Genomic DNA, 25,653 nt, shown 5'->3' on the forward strand with positions numbered 1-25,653 from the left:
TTATTTATTTATTTGACAGAGAGAGACACAGCGAGAGCAGGAACACAAGCAGGGGGAGTGGGAGAGGGAGAAGCAGGCCTCCCGCTGAGCAGGGAGCCCGATGTGGGACTCGATCCCAGGACCCTGGGATCACGACCTGAGCCGAAGGCAGATGCTTAACGACTGAGCCACCCAGGCGCCCATGAATAGATCTTCTTATCCCTGAATCATTTTCTCTTATCCTAAGGATAACTGACTTCTCAACCAAGCTTTCTTTGCATTCCCATTGTACTTATTATGATTTCCATCATAGACATGCAGTAAAAGAGAGAAAACAAAGCCTTAATAAACTATCTCTCATTCTAAGATGTAATTTCATTCTTAGCAAAGACTACATGTTATTTATCCCTATGTTCTCTGAACCTGTACCTAGTAACACTCAAAATGTACTAGTTAATGAAATAAAAAGAATTAATGAAAATTAATTTGAAGCATTTTTCAGTGTTTATAAAATGGTTATTTTCTTATCTTCTTTAGTCATCCAATATCTTCTTTTAAAAAAAATTTATTTATTTGACAGACAGAGACACAGTGAGAGAGAGAACACAAGCAGGGGGAGTGGGAGAGGGAGAAGCAGGCTTCCTGCCGAGCAGAGAGCCCTATGCGGGGCTTGATATCAGGATCCTGGAACCATGACCCGAGCCGAAGGCAGACGCTTAACGACTGAGCCACCCAGGCGTCCCCAATATCTTCTTGTTTAATCCATTAAATAGATTCAGCTATTCATTTAACTCTTCCATAGGCTCTCACCAAATCTTTTATCACTTTTTTCTTTCTAATAAAAATGAATTGAAGATTTTTATTCTTTTTCTATCACGGTTATTTGCTTACTTTCTCTAATGTTTTATATTCAATGAACAGTGACATTTATATGTTTCAATGACCATGACATAATACATTTAAAATATCTCTTCATCTGTTACATTTCTATATTATTTTGTGAGGAAATAATCATACAACTATTCAAATATGGTCTGATGTGACTTTTGAATGAAGGAATTAATTATGAGTCTATGGAGGCACCATAGCAGGGCCAAAGAAAAGATGCTATTAAAATACCTGACAAGTAGTAGAATAGCCCTTGGAACTGGAGGACTGGCTTAGGAAAGAGAGAGCATTCATAATTATTTTTGAAATTAAAGCTTTCATTAACTCAGAAAAAAGGTATAGTAATGAGATTATTTGGAAAAAATACTGCATTAGAGTCAACATGATAAGAACACATAAAATAACTACATTCTAAATCTAATATAACTTGTGTAAACCACTAAACAAGGAAAGAAGTTTAATAAGGTTTTCTTTAGTCAACCGATAGTGATTTTAAAGATAAGGGTTGACAGGTACATATCAAAATGAGAATACTCAATGATAGAGTAGTTTGGAAGCAATGAGATCTCCATAGAATGGTCTCCTGTGATGAAGGTAACATTTTCCAGGGCAGACATCAGGTCTGATACTTGCTCATAGGGAAAAAATTAGATGGGCTTCTAATAGTAGAAAGAAACCTTAAGGAAACAATCACAAGTTGATGAAATTGAATTCCTTTCCCTAAGGGAATGGAATGGAAATGTCAGCAAGATTAAGAAAACTAACTTCAGGAAGCTAATTGTATCAAGTTTAAAGACTAGTACAGTGAATCTTTGGGTTTCTCTTAGAAAGTGGAGTTCAAGGAAATTGGCTATCAAAAAGAATATACTTCTGCCCATTCAAAACAAATCATACCAGGATATCTGAATACCAAGCAGAGAAACAAGCCAATATGACTAAACCCAGAACTTTGGATGAAGTTGAAGGGCAATTGAGAAGATCACACATAGTTAAGTTTAGAAACAACATTACAAAAGGGAATAATAGAATCAGCATAAATTAAATACCTAATAATTTGATATAAAATATTTAGAGAGAATTCTTTTTTCAGAGAGGCATAAAAAATCACAACTAAGATAACATACATATTTTCCTCATTTATTCATTTCATAGATATTTATTGAGAGCCTACTGTGTATAAGGTATTGTTTTAGGCACTGGATATTCACCAGTGAACTGAACAAACAATATCCCTCCCTTCTGGACTTAAATTCTTAAAATATTATATCATAAAAATTCATTAAAACATCTTCCAATATATTTTGTGATATTGTAGTAGTTCAGTTCTCTACACTTTTACATTATTTTTTGTAATGATGATTCATGCTAATGCAAATTGATAACCCTGGGGATGAAATCCTTTACAAATTCTATTTACTCAAGTAAGAAGAAGTAATACATTTTAGAATAATATTCAACAATAAAGGTTGAGATCCAAACTATTGTTACTGTTCTTTATTCACTTAACCATATCATCATGATACAACAGACATTACTTTTTCCACTCATGATAACCTTTCTTTTCTTACTTTCCTGATTTTTTTTTTTTTCAGGTAACTACTACTGTACACCCAAGACCCAATGGCTAGATATCTTGATGAGGTAAATCCCACTCTCCCTCCAGGAATAGAATGATGGTCCAAGAGGGAATCCCATTCCCCTTGCCAATGATTAGCTCAAGAATGGACATGTGACCCTACTTAGGTTTTTGAGGCATTTACTCACCAAGGCACCCAATTATTCTTCAATATTTAAGTGAAACTATTGACAATGACATACTTGTCATCACTTAACAAATACATGAAAGGGAAAATAAACCTTCCTTTAATTTTGTCCCTGAAAATAAAGCAAGGCATATTTTAGAACCTCGCTTGAATGGGTTTGTTGATGTTTCTTTTTTCTCATATATCAGTTAAATTAAAAAAAAATACAGCTAGTATAAGAAGGTCATGATTGCTCAGTGGAACTGTGTTCCTAGGTGATTTACAGTTGATTGATGTTCCATTGGATAGTCCTTTTCTAACTGATTTTACTCACACTTCCCAAATAGTTCCCAGGAGACCTATGACCCAAACCCTGGACCCTCTTAAGTTTCAGATTTACACCGTCAACCATTTCTCTGAATGTAAAAAGCGTGTCTTGTTCATACAGCAAACCTAAAATGTCTCAAACTGAGCTTATTAATTTCTTCCCCTCAGTCAGCCTGTCTGCCTTTGTTTTCTACTCTGCTTTATACAGCACCACTATCCTCTAGATTAATCAACCAGAAAGCACTCCTTCAATTTCCTCTGTCTCATTTATTCCTGAAAACAGATAGACTATTATGACCTGTTATTTCTAAATCTAATTCTTCTCTCAAATTAATCCACCCCATTTCCCTCTCTATAACCAATGTGCTATTTAGGAACTCATCCACTTTCCTGGACTTCACAGTGGTGATATAGCTGGTCTCTCTCCCTCCTTTCTCTCCCTCAAGCTACCATCAAGTTATTTTCTTACCGTGTGTGTGTGTGTGTGTGTGTGTGTGTGTGTGTGTGTGTCTATGTGCATGTGTCTGTGTGTATCAGTACCAAAAGCTTGGCAGAACATCAAGGTCATCCAAGATGTGAACCTTACAACTTTTTCCAGACTTGTCCTCTGTTTTATTCTTCTTCATAAAACCTTGTATTACAGTCAACCCAGGACATTCATCATTTCCATAACATGGCTTTTATTCTTTTCCTTGGTTCACAGTATTCTCTGAGATGCCATTTCCTTAGATCTCTACCTATTGAAATACTACATTCATTCCTAAAATCTCAAAGCAAACTTTGCCCACACTGAGGAATTTTGTTTTAGATTTCTGAGATCAATCATTCTCTTCCTCCAGGTTTTACCACCAGGTTTTCTTTGGGCTCTATCAGGCACTTACCTGCTTTCTCTGCAACTCATATGAATATGAATCATTAATGTATTGTTATTAGGTAAAAAGCCAGCTTGTTTCTAGAAATATCACATTCAAGAGCCAGATAATAATACTTGTTCCATATACTATTTTAATATAATAATAATTTTAATCCCACTTTGTCAGTACATTTTACTTGAGTACATTGAGCTTACCAATAAATCAAAAAGGGCATGGAAATGAAAAGACAAAAACATTTATTAAAAAGGTAGAAAACACAAGAGAAAGACAATATTTTTTTTTAAGATTTTATTTATTTATTCATAAGAGACAGAGAGAGAGGCAGAGGGAGAAGCAGGCTCCCCGCTGAGCAGAGAGCCCGATGCGGGAATCGATCCCAGAACCCTGGGATCATGACCTGAGCCGAAGGCAGACCCTTAACCATCTGAGCCACCCAGGCACCCGAGAAAGACAATATTAAAAAGCCAGGGATTTAGCAGGACCCATTGCACCCCGCCCCCCCCTTTGCAGGTCTGTAAATTGACTAGGCTACTAGAAAAACATTTTCACAAAATCTGTGCCTTCCCTTCCCACTGCCCTTGTGTGGGCCTATATCTAAGAGTTTGGTAGCGTTCAGTTCTTTCCATTCCCGGAACCAAGATTCCCTTGATAGGTGTGACCCTCTGAATATATGGCATAACTCAGAAGAAGACATACAAAGACCTGACTCAAGGAACTTAAGATAAATATTTATTAATTTCAGATGGTGCTTGTCACCTTCCTTCCTGCTGGTTTGGAGCAGACAAGGGCGGAGTTCTTAGCCCTTCGGGGCTTGTAGACAGAATTCAGAGGATTCATGAACTTGGATGGGAACAAATTATATCCTTTAGCTAGCCTCTAACTGAAAGCATTTCTTTCACTTGTGATGGCAATCAAATAACCCCACTAGTACTAGTAATACTTGTGATTTGGTTGCCAGTCAAAATCACAGATATTTTATATCACATTTCTACTGCTACAGATATCTTGAAATATTATTTACCCTCATCACTACCTCAAAACTATGGTGGTTATTAAAACTGTAGTGCTAGATCTAGTTAATGCTAATTAAAAAGCGCATATATTTACTGTGTCATAAATTCATTGTACACACATTTTAATAAATTATGTCAATATAATTGCTTTCCTTTATAATCCCATATCTTTTATGTACTTAAAAATGTTATACTTAGGGGTGCCTGGGTGGCTCAGTCGTTAAGCCTCTGCCTTCAGCTCAGGTCATGATCCCAGGGTCCTGGGATAGAGCCCCGCATCGGACTCCCTGCTCGGCAGGAAGCCTGCTTCTCCCTCTCCCACTCCCCCTGCTTGTGTTCCCTCTCTAGCTGTCTCTCTCTCTCTGTCAAATAAATAAAATCTTAAAAAAAAATGTTATATTTAGGCTTTACCAGAGTGCAAGATGGGTCCATGGCAACACACACAAAATGAAGGACCCTGCATCGGAATTGGCATCAGAAGAAGTAAGGAGTGTGGGTCCTTGAATTACCACACGAGGAGAGCTGCCAACTAAAAAGTAGCCCCTTCCTTCAACTATTAAGGGTATGAGAAAAAGATTTCTATTGTTTTTGATCCTTTGTTTATTTGGAGGACTATTTCTTAATGCCGTCTATACTACCAAACTAATACTACAGTATTATCTTCAGTCTTCAATCCCTATGTCATAAAACACTATAAACCAGAACGAAGTGGGAAATAGCAAAAATGTTCCAAAGAATTATATGGCATGAACAACAACAACAAAAAAGAAATATACTCATCTAAGTATTTTAGCTCTTCAAGGCTATTTGGCTTAGGCCTGATTTATTATAACCCCATTTGTATAATAAGGTTTCTTCTTATTATTGAGGGCTTCCATCATATCAAGTCTCTGAGAACATTGCTTGCTAATTCTCCTTCATAGTTAGAATGGAGAATTCTATTTTTGTTACAAGGGAGAAAAAATGGTTCTTCCCACTATGTGCCTGAAACAGCTCTGCCACGTGGTGACATGTATCCAAATGTCAGCTTTCGTATTTTTTGCTGGTATTAAAACTGCAAAAACAATGGGGTAATGTCCATAATATCAAAAGTGCATCTCCTTTCCTATCCTTTCTTCTGTACCAAGCCAGCTAAGGCATTTTTACTTCTCTTTTTATATTGAATGTTTTAAACTGGCCACAATTTCCAGAAAACCAGATGTGATTCATTTTGGACAAGATATAAACATATAAATTTCATATGAGTTTAGAGGCCACTGAAGTCATGGAAGAAGCATCTTATGACTTGTAAACATGACCCATTCTGGGCGAGTGACCAGTTAAGGCGATAAGGGCAAGAGAACTATCTGAGAGCACTTAAGGTGAACTATTCTTGACTAAACTGTAAACTAAATTCATGGTTATTTCAGATTGTTATAAAATTGCTTTTTTAATTTAATACAGCAAAATTTGATTGATTATTATACTCTCTCTTACTATAGCCTCTTTTGTAGGTGTCACCCTATGTGTTTGCACAAAGTCCAAATATCAGTCACATTCCAGGCATTTCTTTTGGCTTTGTGTGTTGCTCTTCTCTCTCCACCCATCTGCCCAAGCCTGTTTTACCCTACAAGAGTCAGACTTTTACAATTTAAAAATGATAAAGCTCTTTAGAAGCTAGGTCCTTAATAATTTTAATATCAAAACAGGTTTCATCATGTGGGGGTTTGAGAAATTATTTGAAACTAAATGTGTGTGTGTGTGTGTTTCTTTAAAGAAACAATCTTATAACCGAGCGATTTATTTTTAAAAAGAATTATTGTTATAAAATTCCCCAAACTGTACATTCAGGAAAAAAAAATTGACTCTACCTAAGACTCTATCAAATTACATCACTATTCACTGTCTTTAAAAATAATGGAGATACATATTTTAGATTTTTGATTGGGAATTTTTTTTTTACTTCTTAGCTGCATGGGGTAAGTTCAGTGTGTTAATTAGAAAGTTCTTATTGTGAGAGAAATTACTTACAACTAGATCATTTACTCATACAGTTGGATGGTAAAGTCATGTGTAGGAATAAATTTTTTAGAGACATTAAATATATCAAATTATTAGTACTTTAAGTGTAATAGGACACTTATGAGTGCAAGGGTATGACCCATGATGATGGAAATTTTATCCGTAACAGTCTTCTATATTGTGCAAGGCTATTTCCTGAGGATAAAAATGTGAATTTTGGGTTGTGTTTGTCTTACAGTGTGGATGACATTTGCTTTTGTGAAAGTTTTTTTTTTCCTTGATTCTGAGTTTTTTGTGACTCAGAACAAGATACATGTGGGACATGGTTGAAGAGGAGTTTAATTACCACAAGCATACTATGACTCATGAACTGATTTACCTCTAATGGTCCTGCGGTATGTACCCCAAGAGTGAGGCTTCATTGTAATAGCTGTAATTGCCATTCCTTTGTGTAATTAAAGCACAAATAAAGATCTGATATGCCAATTAAATGAAAAATAGAACATAGTAGGGTTGTTTCTAAGATTAAAATCTCATCTAATTAGTGTGAAGAAAAATTAGAACTGAAACACTGAAGGATTTCTTGGTATTTTTAGAGCTGGGAGGATATTCTCATTTAGAATTATTTGGCAGTCATAGCTCTCGTCACATATTTCGAAAATCTTCCTTGTAAAGAATCTGGTTAGTCCACAGATTCACATGAATGTTGTGTACATTCTAAGAATGAAAAATTGTTCATTATAATTTGAAAATTTCTGAAGTAAGATTTGTCCTTGCTTGTCCTCTCATATTCTCCTCCACTTCACTGCCAGAAATAATAGCAAACACTTCCACAAGTTTAGAGTTCATTATTCCAGTATGGCACCAAGTAGCATACATTTAAATGTGAATGAAGGGTAAGGACAAGGCACTGGACTTTGGTCTAGTTCACCAAGTTAAAAGTATTGGTTCAAAAATATTTAAGTAACTTATATATATAAATAAATGTCTATGAATAAAATTAAATTTATCTCACATAAAGCTACTGTATGACATGAGGATGTCTGGGAAATCTGTTCTGTTGATTTGGGAAAAATATGTTAAAGTCTTTATTTAATAATTGTTGAGTTTTAAATTTCTCTTGAGTATTTGTCAGTGTAACTTTTTTACCAAAAAATTCTCTTCGATTTGAATCTTTGAATCTTACACAGTATTACTGATATTAATATTGCTCAATGTATAGTAGTTTGATAAATATTTGCCTGGCCTATTGTTTCCCATCCTTTTTTTTTTAAAGATCTAAATTTATGTATATTTTAGAGGCAGGGGAGGGCCACTTAATGGACTGAGCCACCCATGCTTTTATTTTCAATATTTTTATTATATTTGTCTCCCTTGTTTCTTTGCTTTCAACTGATGATTTGGAAATTATAAATCCTATTTCCTTTCTTCCTATTTCCCTTTTGAGTATAAATATTTAACAATAACAAATATTTAACAACAGATAAATCAATATCTGAAGTTCACCAAGAACTATAATTTCTGCCCAGATAAAGCAAGAAATTCATCATGCTTTCATTTGCCTCCTATGTCACTTCATTCTTACCAACACCCATGTCCAGATCAACTGGCTTTTTAGTTTTAGTTTAGTTAGTTAATCAGTGTTATACATCAGCATTTAGATGGTTCTGTCTTTATTTGCCATTTTCCTTTGTATTCCAAGTCATCTTGAAATTTCTTATTGTTTATTTTGTTTTGTTTTGCTTTAGAAATGTTTTTAGAGAAGACTTGCTATGGTTTTTCTCCTCACACTCCTTTATCTGTTGATTCTGAACTTAGAATGTCCAGGAGCTATTCCTCTATCTAATAGTAGTAAACATTCTTAGGACTTAAAAAAAAATGTTTTTTAAACTAAACCCAATGTCAAAACGCATGAGTATACCTTAAAACTATCTAGGTAGATTCAAATGCTAGCAAAACTTTCATAATCATTAGAAAAATCTTCCAAAAAGCAAGTTGAGTTTGTGAGTTAGAAGCAAGAACCCTGTGCTAAAAAGAGACAGAAAACTTCATTCTGGTGCTCAATCTACTAGTTAGTTCTGTGAGGTTGAGAAAATTGATAGATTTTTATGAATCTAAATTTCCTCATTTGAAAAATGAGTGACTTCTGACTTAATATTTTCTAATGTTCTTTGCAAATATAAATTAGATATGCACGATATTAGGCAAGTTGCTGCATTGCATTAAAATATTACTTTACTTGGATATCTAGGACTGGGTCTGCTCTAATTTAATGTTTCTATGTTTTGATATCTTAAATTTTAAAGAGCACAATAGTGAAGAATAAAAAAGATATTGTGGTAGTTAATATATTTACATAACATGGATATATGATAGGTAGTCTAAAAGTTTATAAAGATTTGTTCTAAACACCTTTTTTTCTGTAAATATATCATAAAGTCAATTGAAGCCTATATTAAATGTCCAGGTTTTTTTTTTTAAGATTTTATTTATTTGCGAGAGAGAGAATGAGAGACAGAGAGCATGAGAGGGAGGAGGGTCAGAGGGAGAAGCAGACTCCCTGCTGAGCAGGGAGCCTGGTGTAGGACTCGATCCCGGGACTCCAGGATCATGACCTGAGCCGAAGGCAGTCGCTTAACCAACTGAGCCACCCAGGCGCCCTGTCCATTGTTTTACATATATTAAAATATCAGGCTTTGACTATAAATGGGGCAAAAATAAGTCATGAATTTTTAATAAACTTAAAGCAAAATATAATTGCACTGCAAGTCTTTCATTCACTTTAAGCTATTTGCAATATTTACTTTTTTCCTTCAAAATGGCAAGAGGCATTGTGCTTAATAACAAAAAAACAAACAAAACCGACAGAAACTTTATTAACCAAAGAATCCTTGATCTGCAAATAGCGCTGAAGTAAACTCACTTATCATCAGGAATACTTCTAACAGCATCTGCAGAAACCAAAGGCAGGATGATGTGACAGTTCCTTTGAAAACATCCGTCAGTGTCATCTGCTTCCTCTTGTTATGTCTTTCTTTTTCAAATGTTTCTTTCGGCTTGTACATTTGGAGGGTCTCCAGCTCTGGACTAAATTATCTTCATTTCATGAAATCCATGCAATTTTTACAACACTCTCAGTCGTCATTAAAATAGACAACACCCTGTCTGGGTCACATAGATTGGGCCACTGAGTGAACACTTATCATTCATTATTAGCCCTTTTGATAATGGATAATGCCACTGCCACAAACCTTTCAGCTTATTTCAAATAGGTAATACATCATATGGTTCACAAATAAAAATGACATAAAAAGAAATTTTGTTCCTACCTGTTTCCACACCTTGCCTTGTTTCTCGTCTATTCTTCTGGCTCCTGATAGCAAACATTTCAGTTCTGCATTTTTATAATTAATTCTTGAATCATTACAATGCCAGAGCTATTTTTTAATGCCTGATAATTTTTTAAAAATATTTAAAATATATATATATTTGGAGGCCTTTCGCCTCTGCCCGCGGTCTTGAGAAACCAGTAACTCAGGCTTTCTCGGTATGGGGGTGGGGGTGGGTACGGCTCCCCATCCCAAGACTCAGTGTGTAGATCTTTCAAGATGGTGGTGACGAAGTCCGAGGCCGGCAGGGCTGCTTCCGCCTACTTCTTCCGGCCAGATGTTTGCCTTCGCTGGTCACCATCCTGGCACTGGGCTATTTTGCGTGGGTTGTCTTCTGGCCTCAGAGTATCCCTTATCAGAGCCTCCGGCCGCTGGGCCTCTTCACTCAGTACTTGGTGGCCCATCATCATACCCTCCTGCACAATGGGTATTGGCTTGCCTGGCTGATTCCACCTGGGAGAGTCCTTGTACGCCATGGTTTTGTGCAAGTCTAAAGGCATCACGGATGGTTGGGCTCAACTACTCTGGTTCCTACAAACTTACATCTTTGGGATAGCATCTCTCTCCATCTTGATAGCTTACAGACCAAAACGCCAAAAACAAACTTAAAGAAGATATCCAAAAGCTTTCTTTACACTTTTGACATTCAACTTCACTGTTTTGGGGGTGGGGGAGATGCTGGGGGATGCTGAGTTTACTTGATTTCTACTTTCCAGAATTTTAAGGCCCTCTAGTTATTCATTATTCTTTCATACGCTCTGGTTGAGCTTGACTAGATGATAGGAAAGGATTTAAGCTTCCCAGTTCTACAGACTGATCTATTTGTCCAAGGGCTTCCAAGCTACCTACTTGAGGACCTTGGCCATGTTGGTGCTCCTTGTATCATCTGGTTTAAGCTGTGTACTAAAACTGCTTTTTGGTATAACTTTGCTCCCACCTTCTGACTAAGACATCTTATCCTTACCACCACATCTTAGCTCTCCTTTCCCCCAATTTTTTCCATCTTTCTGAACCAAGACAAAGTGACATTTCTGCAACACATCAATTCCACATACACTAGGCACCTGGGAAGCAGGATCTTATCCTCTCAAACTTCCATTTCTCGCACACCAAGAAAGATAAGGAAGATAAGCAAGTGCCTGGAATGGGCCAGGACGATCAGTAACCTAGAGGCACAGAGGACACGCTGAGTACCTAGAGGAGAAGATCGGTAATGCCTTCCCGGATAGAGCCAGCCAGAAGCCATCCTTCTCTCCACTCAGCCCCAAGGACACAGCACTCTGGTGTGCAGGGGTCTGATAGCCACTGCTAGATGGCTCCTTCTGGTCAGGACCACATCTTAGACAACTTGATTTTTTTTTTTTTTCAGCACCTGTCCCATTGCCTTGCACACAGGTGTTCTGTCAGTGTTTTCTGAACCACAGACCAAAACTGAATTAACTTTCCATTTGTTCGGTATCATTCCAGTTGTTATCTGAAAACTGCAGAACCCACTCAGTGTATTCTCTTCTCAAAGAAAAGCACAGAACTGCCCTTGACTTGTGGTAGCCCCTTTCTGTGGGTCCCCTGGTAGGAAACCTGTGTCTTTTTCACACTTGCCTATTCTTAGTCATTTTCTCTAGACTCAGTAACATCTCCCTCCAGCTCCAGCTTACTTAAACACAGACGTTCCTGAGCTGGAGATTCTAACTGGAAGCTAGTGACTACCTCTCCCATTCACCTGACTAGACCTTTTTACTACTGACTGGTCAGGGCAGGAGGGTCACTGACTCTGTCCCCTGACCTTGGCAGAATGACTGTCACCTAGGAGCCATTAGGATTCCTTTCTCGGAGGACCACCTAGGGAGTCCCTAGTTGTCTAGGGACTAGACCTTATTTTCCTTCTATGATGCAGTAGGGCATGTTCTCTATTTTAAGCAAACATTTATGAGAGATAGCCCCTTCGCCCCAAAAAGAGACCCCAAGTAAAAGTACAACCCTGAAAGATTATGGACTATGAATTGTTTCTGGTGGAGATGACTTTCTACAACTATATCTCAGTTTTTCCTGTTTCTCTTGTCATGAAGGGGTTGCCTTTTAGTAGAGAAAAAAATTTTTAAATCATCAAATTAAACATCATGGAAATCCAACCCAGATTTTTTAAAAGCATGGTCCTCTCAAAAGAGAAATAGTAATGACAGTAATATTAACGGTGACAGCAACAATATGGCAGATTATTGAATGAAATGAATTAACTTGAATAAATGCTGTGAATTGTCTTCTTCATTAAATATATATATATATATATATATATACACATATTTGGATACTTCTAATCTTTAGAATCCTGAAAATGAACTTCTACTGCCATTTATTTATAGGCTGAACCAAAATAAAATAACTGGTCTTGACTTTTTTATTTTTTAGATTTATTTACTTATTTGAGAGAGAGAGAAAAAGAGTGGGAGCAGGGGAAGGGGCAGAAGTAGTGAGAGAATCTCAAGCAGACTCCATGCTGAGCCTGGAGCCTGATGCAGGGTTTGATCTCATGACCCTGAGATCATGACCCAAGCCAAAATCAAGAGTTGGACGCCTAACCGACTGAGCCACCCAAGTGCCCCCTGGTCTTGACTTTCAAATGTTATAGATAAATATCAAACAAATGGTTAGTTTTCCTTATAATCCATAGTAAAAATAAGAATGTATTATTGGAAACTAAAAATGTCAGCATAAACTTTTATCACAGTTGGCCAGGTCCTTTTAAAAGAAGATGGCAAATGTTTGGGTCCATTTATGCTGATTTGCTTGCATTGGCTTCAGAATGATAAAGGTATAAGAATATGTGTTCATACACACACACACATACACCCCACATCTTATTTATCCATTCAATCATCAGTGAACACTTAGGTTGTTTCCATTTCTTGGTTATTGTAAATAATGCTTCAATGAATATAAGGGTGTATAGTGCATACAGATGTTGAATTATAATGTACAGCTGAAAAATAATGTTATATACTAATTTTACATCAATAAAAAAAGAATATGTGTTGCTAAGAATGAACATTAAAAAAATACAATAAATACAACTATTTATTATGTGGAAGAGAAGTCTCAGGGTCAGAAATAGAGTGACCACCCAGTATGTGAGCTTATAAAAAAAAATTAGTATAAAAGAGAAGGCACAATATCACTATATCAAGTCATAAGGTCTGACCACTAAGATGTACTGTTTGTTAGAACTACAGGGAGAAAATGGCTCAGGATGAACTATCCATCCTCCTTTGACTATTTGAAGTAATACAACACCAGTAATATTTCAAAATGAAGTTATAGTACAGATAGTCCAAGTCCTGTCTCTTTTAAACTAAACAGAATCAATTACCACATGTGCTTCTTAGTTACTTAACCTGGGTCTTTGGAAGCAAGTAAATTCAGAGTGAACAGTTAAGTTCATCAACTAAATCTTCAACCTTTCCCTGTGTCTCTGTATAGTTAATAATACAAATCTGCCTCTTTAACCGGAGCATAATTTTCTTCAAGGTCTGTAATAGCAGGTCTCCAAATAGCAGGTAGAGAATCAACTGCTATGTTGACAGCCTTAATTGAATATTCTCAACATTAGATTAAAAAATTAAAAGTATCATTTTCTTCACCTTGCAGGGATGTTTTAAATTTAATTACATAAACTGAATAAGAAAAAACAGTCAGCCTCATCATACATTAGGAATTGTTTTCATCATTGCCCATCATTCAATAAGAATCATGTCATATAATTTATTCCCTAAGTATTTAAAAAATTTTCTTTTTTGTCACAGTCCATTACTAAACAGACTATCTAAAAGATGCTAAGATTGTCTCCTTGCCATGGAATTTAATTTGGCCTATACGTTTGAATGAAGAAACCAGAAGTGATTTATTTTATGCTATACTACTGTGGAAGGAGAAAGAGTAGACATTAAGTGAAGAAAAAAATATCCCCTCCTTTTGTGCCATCATATGGCTCAAGTTCAACACTCTAGAGTGCTTTGTATTTCCCCATGGGGCCAGGACCCTAATTTCACTTGGGATGTGTTTGCTTTTCAAGGCAGGAGATGAGATTTTCCTTTTTTATTGTTCATTTTTAATGTCTTTAAAATTCTTTTCGTTGAGATGAAAATACTTATTGTTTTCTTTATTCATAGTCCACCATGAGTGCTTTTAAGATTCTATAAAAGTAATCAATGTATATGTATTTTTCCAGATATTAAAATCTGTATAATGAAATTCAGCAATCTCCTGCCCATCCTATCCTTACTTTCTGGTTTTGATTCTCAATGGTAATTGCCTTCATCAATATATTTGATGAAGAAAGTTGATGAATTGAATTTGTCTAAGTGGAAGTGTCCAGAAAACTGTTGGATGTATGGATCTGAAATTTATGAGATAAGCTTTGGACACACATATTGCATTGGGAATTTTCAATATATAGGTGGTATTTGAGGCTATGAAAATAACATGTATGTCGGAGTTTGCTTTTTCAAAAGTGTGTATAAGAACCATTTGCAAAAGTATGCTACAAATGTAGACTATTCTTACAGAATAAATAGGTGTAAGTGTGGCACCAGGGAAGCTTAGTAGTAATAAACCTTGGCAGGCTATTGTACATCTTGAATGCAAGGAGCTAGAGGCAACAAGAACTGAGAGATGAAGCACCCAACAGTGTGAAGATACATAGCTCAAAAAAGAGCAGCAGGAGAGGGATGGAAAAGAAACTGGAACCCAATCTTACGTTTCCTCAAAGCTAAATAAACCCAGACTTCCTGTCTTGCAGCAGTTCAGAAGTTGGAAAGAAGAACACGGGGATAATGATTCTTTACAGAGCTTTGCTGAATGCTGCATAGAATTTTTCATGGAGATGGACATAACCAAAATAGAATATTCTTACAAATTGGGCAGTAAGTAAAATTTATCTTTGCTTCTTTCATCCATAAATGCCTTTTATTGTTATACTTGGCTTTCCCAGAATTCTCTGCTTCGGTTGTCTACTTAGTTTTACCCCTTAGGGCGATGTTCCTTTTTCTAGAAGTCTTATCATCACTTTCATCAACACTCACATGAAATTCCACTACTATGCATGAAAGTTTAACTGCTGTGGGAATTATCTTTCTGTCAAAACATTTATAAAATGAGACAAAATATTTATTTAAAAAAAAAACAATATCAGGCATTGGACAATAGGCAGTACCCAACTGTGATCTCTGAGATTAGGAAAATAAGTGAGGTGAATCCTAAAGTTTCCCTACCTTATATTCCCTGGGACAGTTTGTGGATCAGAGTACATGGAGGGGGAATTCAAACAGGACTGAACAAGCTAGCTGAGTTGAAGACAGAGATTACAGCTAAGGGAGGAAGTTGGTTAAATTCTGTGGGGCAGAATACCCAAAAGGAAGGGGTTACACACACACACACACACACACACACACACACACACACACACACACGAAATCTACAGAAGTATCTTCTTGAGTCTTTGATTGAATAGAAATCTAGAATGCATGGAGTAAATTTTCATGAAGCCAAGTTAAACACCAACTAGAAAGTAGTACATTGAAAATTCTCTGGAGCTCATCTAGGGAAGAATTTGTGTTCCCGCCAGCCAGAGTTGATAAATGTCATGATACATGCAGCACTGGCTAGAGTATTTAGAAGAGTCATGCCTATGTAGTATCCTTAGAGTAAAGGCTGTTCTAAAACTTTAATAAAAAAGTGAAAAAGCATGCCTCAAAAGGATCAAACTTATTCTAGGTAACTTCATACCAGCGAAATTCAAAACTATTTAAGAAAGAAAATCACCATTCAAAACCACACAATTCACTATTTCTTGCATCTAAAAAAACAATAACCAGCCTCCAAAAGTGCAGGACTAAATGACCCATAGCCAGTAGAAAAAAATAATCAATAAAACAGACCCAGGTATGACAAAAATGTTGGAATAATCAGACAAAAATGCCTTAAGCACCTAGTACAAAGTTTATAAATAGATTCAAGGATATTAGGAAAACATGATGAGATAAGAAACAGAAGATCTGAAAATGAAAACTTTAGAATTTATAGAGATTAAAAATATAATATCTGAATGAAAACTTGGAAGGAATTGCAGATAAAACTTACAGAAGGATGGGGCAGCTGGGGGGGCTCAGTCAGTTAAGCATCTGACTTTTGATCTCAACTCAGGTCTGGATCTCAGGGTCATGAGTTCAGGCCCCACATTGGACTCCATGCTGGGGGTGGAGCATATTAAAAAGAAAAAAAAAAAGGAAAGAAAAGAAGAAAACATCAGTGGGTGGACTTGAAGGCTTACAAATACAAAGAGAAACTATCCAAAATAAAGCACAAAGAGAGAAAAGAATGAAAACATAGACTGGCCCACTAGGGACCTTTACGACAATACCAAGTTGTTAAATAAAATAAAATTGGAGTCCAGTGTATGAGGGGTGATATTTGAAGAAAGAATGAACAAAATCTTTCAAATAAAAAAAGGTTGCATTCAAAAATAGCACCCAAGCTGAATAAATACAAACAATACTACACCATGACACATTATAATCAAATTATTGAAAACCACTGATTAAAAAGTAAAGAGAAGACAGAGAAATAGCTCACACACAAAGAATCACATGCAAAGAGATAACTTTTTCAGGTGAGGGAAGGAAAGGTTCTGTACTTGATTGGAGTGACAATGAAAATTCCGTTCACATAATCTTATGCAAACTGTTCTTCAATAAAGCTGATTATTTACAAATGTTCAAGTGATCTGTGTTCTATTCTTTATCTAATTGACGAAGTATAATTTTATTAAGGTTCATAAAAGATAAATAAACTTCTTTTCTAGGGTACTTTAATTTCAAAACAGAAATTTTGGAGTAAAGGTTTTAACCTCAAAGAAGAACTTTTAATGTTGCTCCTTTTAAGGGCTGTGATGAAAGTATTTGGGAGCAGGATAGATTTTCTAGAACTTATCAGATCTCACCATAGGACCACGTGAATAGATCCAGTCCCACACAAACAAACTGGCCTAATTTTAAAATGTCAGTTCAGGCAACAATAGGAAGAAAAACCTTAAGCTATTAGTTTCAGCAATTCAGTCACTTCTCAATAATTTGTTCTAATGAAGAAGAACAGTGGTGCTAACATTCCACAATAGCCTCAAGTCATGAGAACATTTCTATTTGGCATTATAGTGTATCATATGACTTTTAGCAAAAATTTTCCAAAAACTCAATTTTCCATGACAATGTAGTAATATCAAGCATAGAGCAATTTATTTTCACAGAAGGGAGGGAAATCAATATGACAACAAACATTTTAAGCATCCTCCATGATAGGGCTCTGTGAAGGACACTGGAAGTAAAAAGACCTATTGCCTTAATTTTAGTAATTAGCAGAATGCTTAACACATGTCAATTACTCAATGTCATTTATGGAATAAATAAATATAATAAAAGCAATATATGTCTTGTCTTCCACGGAACCACACAGTCATGCTGGTTTGGGGTATTACAAAGAGGAGACATTTCTTTGGATAACCCATCACAGATTTTGGATGTCCATTTTTTCATTTAAATAAATATTCTCCTTGAGAATGTCTGCTTCCCTTTGATGCTCATCCAAATCAGCCTGGTATGAAACATTTAGTTTATAAAATCTACAAAGTATAAAATATGCATGTGAATTCTCAAAAATAACTCAAACAACAAAATAAATTCTGAATAAATAATGTACATCTATTATCACTATCGATCCCCACAGCTATTAAAGAGAAAATTGATTCTGTTTGAGATCCAGTCAACTTTTATTTGTATTTTATAAGTTTAGGATTAATTTATAAATAGTACCAACCTTACTGAAAGGACATGGCTTACTAAATTAAAATAGAAATTTTAGGAGATAGATGCTTTAAGGAGATAGATGCTTTATAGACTTTAGGTGAAAGAAGTTTAAGATAAAAGTTGGCACTTGTTTCTTTCAATAGGCTGTATTTCCAAGAAAACAAATGAAAGAGAAAGTACATGACATTCTTGGGAAGCAACATACAAGATGAACTTCTCTAGATAGACTAAGTCAAAGAAATGCTATAGAGAAAGAATTCAGTCAGGTTACCAAAGTAACTTGGTTTGTAACACGTTTCTACTAAATTAGCAATCCAAGTGCAAGACTGTGAGCCTAAACCTCCACAACACTCTTTCATAACCATAGCCACAAAATTAGAAGTCCTATGACAAAACCCTTTATCAGAAACTTGACAATCACTTTGAGTTGAACATGCTGTGCCATAATATACCTAAGGACTTAACCATGACTTTTGACCCAAGTCATTTCCTTCAAAAATGAAAGGGAATCTGATGGTGTAGACTGAACAGATATCACTAAAAAATTTCATTTGTACTCTCTAGCCTAAAAATACTGTAAATCTAGCTTTTTTTTCTACTTATGACATAGGCAGCAGTAAAATTATTTAGATATTCAGAGTAAATATTGGTAATACAATGAAAAAGCTGCAGTTTTCGTCTTTTCTTATTACTTGTCTATTCAAATGGCCTGGCCATACCTTTTGATGGTTTTAGCTGGATTTCATTTGGACAAAGTAAGTTGTAATTTAACCCACTGATGCCATAAACCTCACTGCAATGCACGCCCATAACATGTACTCATGGGCATAATACATTCTCTTTGCGTACTTGCTCTGCACACTCATTGATATAAAATGCATTCACTGGAATTAAAATTATTGACCCAATGGGTATATATAGTATGAATTGGTTTTGTAAAATGCATACTCAAATTCAGAACCATTCCTGGGCCAAATGGTGGCCTAAGTATCCCCTGATACCCACTTTCCTAAAACCTTTGCCAAAATTTTCCTCCTTATCATGGTCAAGAAGAAAAATGCAAGCAATAAAAGGCCAATTTATGATCCTATTTTTTTTATTAAGTTCAGTTAGCCAGCGTATAGTACATCATAAGTTTTTGATGTAGTGTTCAACGATTCATTAGTTGCATATAACACCCAGGGCTCATCACAATGCATGCCCTCCTTAATACCCATCACCCCACTTGCCTCTCCTCTGTAACCTTCAGTTTGTTTCCCAGAGTCCAGAGTCTCTCATGGTTTATCTCCCTCTCTGATTTCTTCCCATTCAATTTTCCCTCCCTTCCCCTGTGGTCCTCCACTCTATTCCTTATGTTCCACATATGAGTGAAACCATATGATAATTGTCTTTCTCTGTTTGACTTATTTCAGTTAACATAATCCCCTCCAGTTCCATCCATGTCGATGCAAATGGTGGGTATTCATCCTTTCTGATGGCTGAGTAATATTGCATTGTATATGTGAACCACATCTTCTTTATCCATTCATCCATTGAAGGACATCTTGGCTCCTTCAACAGTTTGGCTATTGTGGACACTGCTGCTATGAACCATTGGGGTGCATGTGCCCTATTTTTTTATACCTGTGAAGAAAATTATTCATGTCCCAGTTTAATATGACTTTTTTTCTACCCATCAGTTTTCCTCTTCTCTTTTTAACCCTTCTCCCTTTCTTCTCCCTTCCTCCCTCCTTCCCTTCCTCCCTCCTTCCCTCACTCCCTCCTTCCCTCCTTCCTTCCTTCCTTCCTTCCTTCCTTCCTTCCTTCCTTCCTTCCTTCCTTCCCTCTCTCCCCTTCTTTCTCGCTCTCTCTCTGGCTCTTTTTATTAACTCCTTTCCTTCCTTTCTATACTGTTGTCTCATCCACAGTGAGTACATTCTTAATTTTAGCACACAAATTGAATCTTCTTGTGTTACTATTTTCTTGGCAAACAGTTTTTTTTTTTCCGTATCTCTAAGTAAAATCTACCAAGTTTGTGTTGAGACTCTTCAGTAGTCACCTGGAAGGTGAAGGGATTAATAATATATAAGCTAAAGTCTGGGTTACCAGAGATACTGATGCTTGCTGTTTAAGATTCTGCAGTTTCTCCTTGGCATAGATAGTCTGGTTCCCTGGCTTCATACATGTGAATCTGAAACCTTTAGACCAGATGCATCTTTCCTGCAGCTGAGCTACTGAACTATTACTGAAACTGCCAACCTGACCACACAGTGTTTTTTACTGCTCTTTACCCTGTGCTTTAATTGTGACCCCCTCTTTTGGATCTGCAGGTATTTCCCTGACTTGCTGGGTTTGGTTTATATTCTACTACATAAGCTGACCCTAAATATAATTACCTCACCATTAAGAGTCATCAGGAATTTTGAGTTCCTATTGCTCTAAGAAGTGTTTCCACATCTTATAATAACTGGCTATCAGGTGACAAATTCTTTTCATTTTTCCTCTGGCATTGATACCAGGTATCAGGGCTGGGTGACTCCAATGTGAGGCCAAAGTTGAGACCAAATACTACCTTGTCCCATCCTTCTCCAGTATCATCATTTGTACCTTCTAGAATCCCAACCCAAAATGGCTACCAACAAATGATAACTTTTGGTAGATGCCAGTATTATTTTTAAAAGTAATAAGAGAAAAAAGATATAAAATGTACAAAATACTGGGAGTGCATAAGTGGGAGCTCTGTTTCTGCTCAATTCACTTTTATTTTTTTATTAAAGTATCGTTGAGAAAAAATATTTATAATTTAAAAAAGATTGTTTCTAAACTATATCTGATGCTATATATCACATCATAATGATTACGCAGGAGATAATGATGCTAGTACATTGGATGTGTTGATTTGTTTTAAGGATTTTATTCATTTATTTGAGAGAGAGAGCACAAGAGGCAGCACAAGAGAGAGCACGGAAGAGAGCATGAGCAGTGGGGAGGGGCCAGGAATATCATTCTGTCTTCCATGATTTGGGGCCTGGTCTGAGAGAAATTCTCATACCCCTTTCTTTGTATTTTCATGTAGAATGACATTCATTAGCATGAAACTCATAGTTTTCTTCATTACTTCACTCACTTCTGAATCCCAACTGGGAAATCTTTTAGTAAAATCTGGTCATATACAGTCAGTATATGATAGGCTTCTTTGCTTAACTTTTGACAGGGCATGAGAGTACATATTTATTCACTCTGAATATGAACAGAAGGACTGGATAATTCTGAGATTCATTATTTGGAAATCCACTGTTGCTATTCATATAAGCAACATGGTCTAATAAAGATGACATTAGAGCTCCATTTACCCATCTTCTTTACTCTCTCAGATGGGGAAAAGGTTTCTCTCCCTTTCTGTCAAATCTCACTAACTTCCATCCTACTCTTAGCACCAATGACCCTTGCCTGTCATGCATGATATTCTCTTGTGGGCTGTAATTTCCCCAGATGCTAACAACAGCAGTGCAAAATGCGGAATCATATATAATCAATGGTTTAAGCCTAAGACCAGTCGATTAATTTGGGCTTTTGCTTTCCTTCTTTCAATTATCAAAATTTACTGAGCACCTACTGAGAGCCAGACAATGAATGAGATAATAGGGATGACAATACACAATAGTCTTGACCTCTGCCGTTAAATCTGAGTTGATCATCTAACTCACCAATGTTGTAAGTTGACAAATTTGTTTACATGAAAGAAACCCCCAGTCATCATTTAATAGACCACAAACTAGCACTTTTTTTTAATTTAAGTCTGTTTGATATCAGAATTTAGCTACTTGTTCAGCAAATATTTGCTTATCACCATCCTCTGCTAAGTGTTAGCCGCTTCCTCACTAGAAATGAGGAAGAGTCATGAACCACATAATTTCCACACCCTCTTGCAGCTTTCATTCTCATAAAGGAGAATGTGACCAATTCATACATAAACAAATAAGCACTATAATTTCCAGTAATCACTGGTGCTGTGCAGAAAAAGAAAACAGGCTAGAGAAAGAGGTAATGAGGAGCATAGGCACTGTATTTTAGTGAGGGTAGTCAGGGGAGACTTCTCTGAAAAGATTTTTGAGCAAATACCTGAAAGATATGAAAAAGGAAACCATCTGATAGTCTGCTGGAAAAGCAAGAGTGAAGTCATGGCGGGAACAGCAAGATGAACTCCAGTGGCAGGAGGTGAGTCAGAGAAGAATGTTGAAATCTGATTTTATAAAAATTAAGGAAAACTAGGACATTTTAATCTAAGTTTCATAAGAAAATTGGGGAGCTGGAGGGGCATGTTGTGCCAAGAATGTTTTCTTTTTTGCTTTTGTTTTGAAAAATGGATAGCTGGCATTTTTAGGTGCTTACTAGATGTCAGGCACTGATGTAAGAGTTTTATAAGTATTAAATCACTTAATAATCTCAACAACCCTATTAAGAAAGTAGATAAAACTATTTTCTTCATTTACAGGTTAGGAAATTTAGAGAGGGTAAAGCAATTTCACAAAGGATACCCAGTTAATAATCAGCAGATCTAGGAATTGAATCCAGTCTATCCTGTCTGGTTCCAATGATCATCGGTGCAATGTTATACTATCTTTATATATATATATAAATATATAAAATTTCTGAACTTATCCTAAAGATACAGCACAAAGAAAAAAATAGATGCTTTAGGAAAGATAAATAATGATTAAGATTAAAGTCCTCATATAGGAAAAAGGGAGTGGAGTCAGATGCACAAGTGGAGGGACTGGCCTCAGATAGGAGCTGGGCAGTTCATGCACTAGGGAGACAAGAGTGCACAGGTATGGGGATTTTGCTAGATTTGGTGATAGAGAAATAAAAGAGTTCTCTACTGGTTGCTTCTATTTTCAAGGAAACAAGAACTGAAGTTATCTGCTGAAATAAAAGCAGGTGTTTGAGATTTGAGGAGAGAAAAAAGAATTTGAATGAATCATTTAAGAGATAGGGAAAGTAAGAGAAACATGATTTCTAGGCTCTAAAGAAGAACCACCTTAGAGTTGTAAGGTAAATTAAGAGAAAGACCAATCAGTTCTGTTGTGTTTTTCTCCAGTTTTGAGTGCAGGTGTACTAGAGCAGAAAGTTGGATTTAACCTTGGTTGGGATTTGTCCAACTAATATAACAGAGGAAAGTATGTGTAAGGGACTTGAGGGTAGAAGCTAGAGAGTGATCATAAGTGATCGACCAATGACTTAAATTGGGTAAAGAGGACAGTAATGACAAGGTGCACGATGAAAAAGTAATAAGATAGTAGATGGATTGGCAGTTCTATCGGGCTCAAAAAAAATTGGGGGGATGGGATACGAGAGTAAGAGATTGATAAAATGATAAAAATATGTAGTCAGAGAGTGGTGGCTGAAACCACAAATATTGTTATAGTTAATGCTAAGCTTCAGGCTATGGCCACAGAGTTGTGTGACTGAAATGAATTTTAGGAAAAAAATATTATTGAAAGTGAGGTCAAGAAACTAAGCAGTCTAGATGTTAGATTAATTTCATATATGAAATTTGATATTTTCGAGAATTTTAACAGAAGTAGATTGGAAAGGAAGACCATGAATCAGTTGCTAAATCTTCAATGAATGAGGGAAAGTAGGCAATTGAAAAATGGCTCAGTCGTTGAGCGTCTGCCTTTGGCTCAGGTCGTGTGTGATCCCAGCGTCCTGGGATCGAGCCCACGTTGGGCTCCCTGCTCCACGGGAAGCCTGCTTCTCCCTCTCCCACTCCCCCGCTTTTGTTCCCTCTCTCGCTGTGTTTCCCTCTGTCAAATAAATAAATAAAATCTTAAAAAAAAAAAAAGAAAAATGCCTATACATAGAGGGATAGCAGTTGGTGTAGCATGAAACCTGATGGCAGGTGCTTCAAAGTAGCTGGTTTGACTGAGGGACAAAGATAAATATTCTGAAGGCAGCAATGAGAAGTAAGAAGCACACACCTCCAGGCAGTCTCATTTGTGCAAGAAGCACACAGGAAAAACATTCTCTGCTTGAGAGACCTGCATCGAAAGCAGTGACCTCAGACATACACAAGTTTTCAATTAGAGCAAGAAAATGAAGGGATTGCTCAGAAAAATACTGGGTGTCCAGAGAATTTTCCTGATAACATGAACAGAATAGAATTGTTTGCAGCATGTGGGAGGGATGGAATATTGGGTCAAATTAGTGGGGAGAGGGACACTGATTAGGTGTAAGTGTTTAGATGATGAAGATGGATGACCTGGGAGGATTAAACTTTTGGTGGCCAATGATATAAACATGAATATAAGCTTACTGAGATTATTCCTAATGGTTTCATATGGCAAGATGAATAATCAGTAGTTTTATAACCTGCTTCTTGGGCTCAGTGTCCTAGGCAATTTTAGCGTAGTTGGTGGAAAACTACATGGTAGAAATTATCCTCACCTGATTCATCTTTCTCTGGATTATAGCTCAGATTGTTAAGTGCTTGCACCTGTAGAGAAACCCTTGCCAATAGCCAATTCCTGTTCTTTATGCTTTATTAACTTAAGTGGATAAGAATTGTAAAGAAGGATAACAGTGATATCCTTGCAAAAGAACTCCAACTCACAAATCTAAAAACTGTGGCTGCCAAGGCATTGGTATCAAAAAAAAGTTTAGCCTAAATGGGGTTCATCACAGTGTACTATGCATAATGCCAGTCATAAAATCAGATCAGAAAAGTAGAGACAAAAAAAATAAGTTCTCTACCTCATGGGTCAAATCTACCTTTTGTTTATTTCTTTTATAGGTGTGCTTCTCTCAGTTCTCTGTTTTAAAGATCACATTTAAACTAAAAGAAAGATTTTAAGGAGAAGATCAAATTTGGGTAGTAAGCTCATAGGAAGAGGGAAGCATGTGCTTGTTTTTTCTAGTTTACCTTTAGCCATACTCATAACTCCTACCCAATTTTCAGGATGAAGCCTAAATGTCTTCTCTAGAATGTTGCCCAAACCTTTATTGTAACATTTATCACGAGGTATTTTAATCATCTTTTAAAATATATATGTCTATCCACTGGACGGCAAATTCCCCAAAAGGCAGGCAGGGAATATTATTTTCCATTAGCTTTGATTCTGTGACACCTGGTATAACCTGGCAGCATGGTGTATAAAGTATATGTTGTAATCGAAGCTCTTAACACATTCTCATTTAACCTAATTACCAGATTAATCAGCAGTCTTCATTCTCTTTGTAAAGTATGTTGAATAATGCAACAACCTGTTGAACTTACTGCTCTGCCCACACAATTCTGCTTCCTAAACTACTTAATGACAGTTGGATTGATTCATTTATTTATTCATCAGGTATTTATGTGCTGGACACAGTTCCATGGGAGATAAAGTAGTAAACAAAAAAGACAAAAATCCCTGTCTCAGGAAGTTTACATTCTACTATACTTATATATTTATACAGTTTTTATAAATATTACATAAACCAATAACACATGAGTTCAAAAAAAGTGAGCTGTTTCTATTAAAAGCATGAAAACTGTAAATGAATGGGGGCATTTTTATAATAAAACAGAATAATTCCACATTCCTTGTGGTGCAGGTATCTTTGAA

At 36.2% G+C, this 25,653-nt stretch overlaps 1 pseudogene; it reads left to right on the top strand.

Moving 5' to 3' along the window:
• The window catches only part of LOC110571171, a 31,341-nt pseudogene extending 20,518 nt beyond the window's left edge, over positions 1–10,823 (top strand).
• Positions 10,824–25,653: the final 14,830 nt, after the last annotated feature.

This window comes from Neomonachus schauinslandi, chromosome 1, assembly GCF_002201575.2.
Source record: "Neomonachus schauinslandi chromosome 1, ASM220157v2, whole genome shotgun sequence".
Classification (NCBI taxonomy): Eukaryota; Metazoa; Chordata; class Mammalia; order Carnivora; family Phocidae; genus Neomonachus; species Neomonachus schauinslandi.